This window comes from Corvus brachyrhynchos, unplaced genomic scaffold, assembly GCF_000691975.1.
Source record: "Corvus brachyrhynchos isolate BGI_N302 unplaced genomic scaffold, ASM69197v1 scaffold614, whole genome shotgun sequence".
Taxonomy (NCBI): Eukaryota; Metazoa; Chordata; class Aves; order Passeriformes; family Corvidae; genus Corvus; species Corvus brachyrhynchos.
This window is the reverse complement of record NW_008237444.1, coordinates 467,667-473,402: the sequence shown is the minus strand read 5'-3', so window position 1 is coordinate 473,402 and position 5,736 is coordinate 467,667.

The following is a 5,736-nucleotide window of genomic DNA, read 5'->3' as shown; positions in this document are numbered from 1 at the left end:
AAATGTAAAAATTGTAAGAAAATACACAGCTAATAAAATTTCAATCCTTTTAAAATACTGTTCACTCAATTGATAATGCTTCTTGCAGATTTGTCAAAATAAATTCAGAATTTAAAAAGTACTTGGTTTATTTTGGGGCTAGTCAAACTTCATTTCGTTATCTTTGTTCTATTTTAGTTTGGTGGATTTTTTTTATTTGAAGTAATCAACAATGTCTCTGGTTTTGGTGTTTACTCTTGGCACTGAAAACAAACATGGCTTCTTAGCACTGCATGACCACTAATGAATCTAAGTAGTATGGTGTATAACTGAGGGGAGAAATCTCAGAGTATAAACCAAAAAGTACTAAAATGGTCTGACAGATTTCTGAAAGCTGTGTTGATCCTTCCTCATGCTGTTTTTACCACTGTTTTTACATTGATCAGGAAGATTTGAAGTACAGTTATTAAAGGCCGAGTTAGTCATACTTTCACCCATTAGTTCCAGACGATTCATGAGCAGCATGAGAAAGGTAAAAGTCATCTTAGTTCTTGTTTGATGCCATTTGACAGGCTACTTCATTGCTGCACAGTATACAACTCTGGGCTCTGGGCTTATGGAAGGTGAGAGGAAATTTGCCTGTTCAGAGATTCCCTGAACAAGATTTTTTTCTTCCTGATGCCTGTATCAGGGATGTAAGTATAACCAAAATGTATGTTCTGAATCGCTGGTTCTTCTGAATAGTTTAGGTCTTCCTGTGCCAGAATTCCTGCCTTGTTGCTTTTCGAGGGATGTTTTTTGCCTTTTTATTGCTTTGTTATGAATTGTGCTGTCACCTCTAGAATGTGAGGTTTGCACAAGGTGTCCAAGGTGCAAATTAATAGATTCAGATGATAAAGCCATTAACAGCCTATGTATGGGTAAAGGGCACTGAAGGGAAAACACATACTTAAAACCACAGTTCTTAGCTCTTAAATGAAATGCCAAATGTTACTCTACTGTTCTGGTACAGTAACACTGTTATCCTGAAAGAAGAAGTGAATCACCATTGCACAGGAGAATATTACCTACCATAGCTTGGGAGGCTGGCTGCCAAAATTATGTCTTGTCATAAGCCCCTGCAAATGTGCCATATCTTCTGGAGATAAAATGCTCCCACCCACAGATGTCACATCCTCAGTGTGGCTGTTCAACAAGGGCTTGCCAGCCTGCTCATCCCAGGCTGCATAGACAGGTGTGTGTGTGCAGGTGGACACAGCCCCACCATTCCCTCTGCTTGCTGACATTAGCAGTGCTTTGTAGTTAGTGCAGCTAGGGAAATCCTCTGCTGCATGATGTGTTCTCTAACAGGCCTATGGCACAGTATGTTTTGTCCTAGGATGCTGCTCTTGAGCCTTTTCGCTGAGTTTCCAGAGCTTATGTTCTGGAAGTCAGATCTGAAGTGAGTTCAGATTTTCCTGTGTGGATACAGGACATACTAAGGCAGTTGTATGAGGGGTTTAAGTTATCTTTGTGAATGTAGGCAGTGATTGATGTACCCTGGTGGAGGAGGTGAAGGCTGGGCTAGCTTGGAGAGCAAGAGGCATTGGACAAATCAGCAGGTGCATCTGAAAAGAAGAAGTCAGAGTAGGAAGAAATGGAGCACAAGAAAAAGGAAGGAGAGGATAGAGAAATGGATATTCCCAAGGATGGAATTTGAGTGTTGGAAAATATAAGGAAGAGAGCAGAAACACTAGAAAAGATGACAAAAGTATATATACAAAGAAAATATTGAGCAAAGGGGGAGAAAAACCTTATAGAAGAGTGAGAGGAAAAATGGGAAATCAAAGTAAACCAGAATTAACTATGGAAGCTATCCAGTTGTATAACTGCATCTCGTATTTCAAACTAACCCAGAAGTGTCAACCTTGGTGCAAAGTGGACCATGACCAAAGTGTGGGATAATGAAAACCGGATTTTAAATCTAGCTTTAATAGGAAATATTTTAAAAATTATAAAAGTATGTTGGAAGGGAAGAAAAAGCCTAAGATTGCAGTAATTCGTTTAATGTTTATCCTTGTTTGCAGATGACTGAAAAGATTTATGAGTTCTTTAGAAGTGGCTGGGTTTTATTTTTTACTAACTGTGTTGAATTCTTATTGTCAAAAGCCTTATGTAAGAAGTACAAGTGGTCCTTTAGTCAAGGACCACTGAGAAATAAACATTTAGTTTAAAAACACTTTTCTGTGTGTAAGGGGAAGCTTTGGGGTTGTACATTGTTATGTAGTGAGGGCAGAACTTGTACTGTCTTGGAGAAGATTTTATCAGTTAAATTTAAATGCTCCTGAGTAAGCAGAGAAAATTGACTAACTGAGAAAGAGCAGAAGAATTTAGGGAGTTTTTGTTAGGTCTTGCAGAGAAGAAGGCTTTTATCCTGGTTGCTTCTCTCTGGGCCTGTTTGGACTTGGAGAGGGGAAGTTTAGTATTCCCCTGAGAGAAGCTGCCTCTGCTTGGTTTGTATAAAGTCCTGGTGTCTCAGAGGTGTCAGTGAACAAGAGGGAAAACAAGCACTGGCACAGACTGGGTGATGCCTGGGATGATCTGCCTGCAGCAGGGACTAGACCCAGTGCCTTAGAGGTGGCAGAAAGAAAAACACTTCCTGGGAAGAAGGTGGCATGTAGACTACACAGAACTGAACACACCAGGTTGGTGTGGGAGCCTAGACAGGCATGTGCACTGAAAGTGTTCAAGCTTTGGTTATGTGCTCTGGTAAAAAACAGAACAGTGAGTCTTGGGGGTATTTTGAAGGTTTTACTGCAGAAAGTGTAAAGGATGCATCCCATGCTCTTTTTGGTTCAGGATCCTAGCAGATTGGCCTGTAATATCTCTTGGACATGATCCAGATTTGAAATTATCAAGGCTTCACATAGTGTTGTAAGAAGATATTTGCAGAGATTTATTGAACTCTAAAACTGGAAATTGGGATGAGTAAGAATTACTAAATCTTCTTTCAGATCTTTCAGTGCATTTTAAAAACATTTGATTCATCTTTGTTCAGACATTGAAGACAGTATTTTCAGTGACTGTACTTCTTTCAAAACTATAATTTCAAAATCTGCCTCAAATGAACTATTGGCAAAAGAAGGAAATAATTTGATTCAGGTATCACATGCATCAGTATTGTTTTGACATGAAAACTTGGAGTTCTGGGCCTAAGGGAAAGTAGTGTGAGAACTGCTTTGAAAATACCAAATTACTGGTGAAGAGCAACGGTTGTACATCACTGAGCAAAACTCACACTAACAGCACATTAATGCTTGTTGAATACAAATGCATTAGATTATCTTTGCCCAGTTCAGACATGGACATGTAATTACTGTTTCTTAAGCAAATGCAAAATATCTGTAAGTTTTTGCATTTTATTTTTGTTGAAATAAATTACACAGTTAGACAAATACAGCTTTGCTGTCTCAAATTTTGACGAACTGCTAAACCTCTTTTGGCTCTCCAGAGAAAGCTTTCAAATTCTCCTTTAATTCCTGGGTTTGCTGACATGTAAATTTTGAATAATGACCTGCAGCTTCATTTCCTACAGTCTGATTTTAAGGGCTCTAAAGTCTTGTTCTTTCAAAGCACAAAGCATTTACTGACATGCTAATTCTTACCTTGGTTGAAGGAAGAAAAGTGGTTATTGTTGTAAAACATTATAAGCTCCCCTTCATACTTGGTCATATTCTTATATTCTTGTTTCCAACAGCATCAGTGACATTTCATTGCTTGGCTGTATTGGCATATCATATCTTCAAAGATCATGAATTCTCTCACATGATGGTAAAATAATGACAGAGCTTAATAATGCCTGCTGACCAGTAAGTATCATAGCATTTTGTGACCCTTTTATAGCTTATTTGACCAATGAAAATGAGTAATGGTTTGAGCCACTGTGCGGAAGATCCTTTTCTATGGAGCAGATAAACTGACCTGAGTAACAGTGATTTCAAGTAGGTGGGTGAACCACAGTGCTGCTGTCCAATACACTATTGATGGTGTTACATGAAGATAAACTAGTAAGATGCTTTTATCTGCAATTGCATAAATTGATTCCTAATTTCCACACAAATGAATCCGTTTTGTTGGATCTTCCCTTGGCCTTCTTAATTGTTGATCAGACCAAATTATATGCTGTGATTTTAACTGAAATAAACTGTTTAGATGATCCTTTCATCCCTTCATTATTTTGCTTCACAAGAGATAAAAGCTACTGGTCTGTTACAAATCAGATAGTGTTCATCTGTGTTCAGCTATGTATCCAGGAAGCACTTGTGCCTCTCACTGACAAGATTAGTTTTTTCTCTGTTGAGGTCAAAATATATCTCATGGTTATCCGATGTTTTCTCTGATTATTGAAATCATAGGAAGGCAATTTGGAGTCTGGAAGCATAACTGTCTTGACCGGTTCTAGTAAGATGATCACATTTTTAGAGCGCTTTTAACTTCTTGTCATCGGTGTTAAACATTAATTGCCCCTTTATGGTAATATAAAACATACATTCAAGGAAGTGTGGATGAATGTAGTACCTGTCTCTGAGATGGATGTGCAGATCCACAGAGGCCAGCACAGGCAGCTGGCCTCTTCTGTAGAGTACTAGTTCTGGACTGGAAACACTGGGGCACCAGATCATCTCTTTTGGCATTCACTCTCTGATCATTCAGGACAAGGGAAGGGAGGAGTAAGCAGCACTCCTTAGACAGTGCTAACAAGATTGCTTGCATATGCTCTGTGTTGCAAGGGTTGTCCTATGAGGGTTAATATGAAGAGCTCCGCATATGAGTGAGCTGACTTTATTTCATTTAGTTCCCATCCACAGTTTCAGTAGGTGGGGCAGCTTTAATAAATTGCATTTCATGGGCAGCATGAGAATGCTGCACTTTTTCTGTCATGCACTTGTATTCTGCTTCGTTAAAAAAAGAAGAAAATAATCAGTTTAAGAAATTTTGCAGTTAATGTGTATAGTATGATGCCATGAAGATTTTTGCCTTTTCTTTTATACCCCTGTTATACCTTTTTATCAGTGTGCCCCAGACCCCAAGGTCCTCTCCAGAACACATTCTGTAAACCAAGATAGAACCATCCAGGGGAAGGTTCCTTGGGGAGGGGGGGGCCTCATTCAAGCCTCTCGTTGGGGAATTTTTGATAGATATGCTAATTAGTAAAGACCTATAATGTTATACCAGATCTTTTGGGGGTGCATTGTGGTGTGCATTTTGGTGCATTCAACCTGGACGCAGTGCACCTAAGGAGCCTTAAAATAAATGCCAAGGTAAAATCCCTTTTTCCCTTCTAACCATGTTTGACTCTTGGTTTTAAGACCAGGAAAAGGCATCAGTTGCTGGCGACCACGAAGGTACCCTAAAGACCTTGAAACTCGCAGTCTTGGGTTGGAACACATCTTGCTTTGCCCCTCTCTCTGCCGGCAAATTACACAGGGGCTGGAGCAACGATCCAGGACTGTGACCAGGACTTTAGGACCCAGCACGGAAAGGAAGGTGAGTTAAAAGGGGACCGATATTACCGATATTACCAATATTTTGCCAGCACTAGGGAAGGAGATCTCCGAGGGGTTGGAAAGGTTGGGGGCAGAGAAGCCCATGGAAGGGGAAAGCTTAAACCTTTCCCCTGCAAACTGTGGAAAGGAGGGGATGCCCTCTGTGGAGTCCACAGGAGCCCAGAGGATGCACCCTACACAGCCGCAGGGGTGGGTCCGCGGGTGGGTGGCT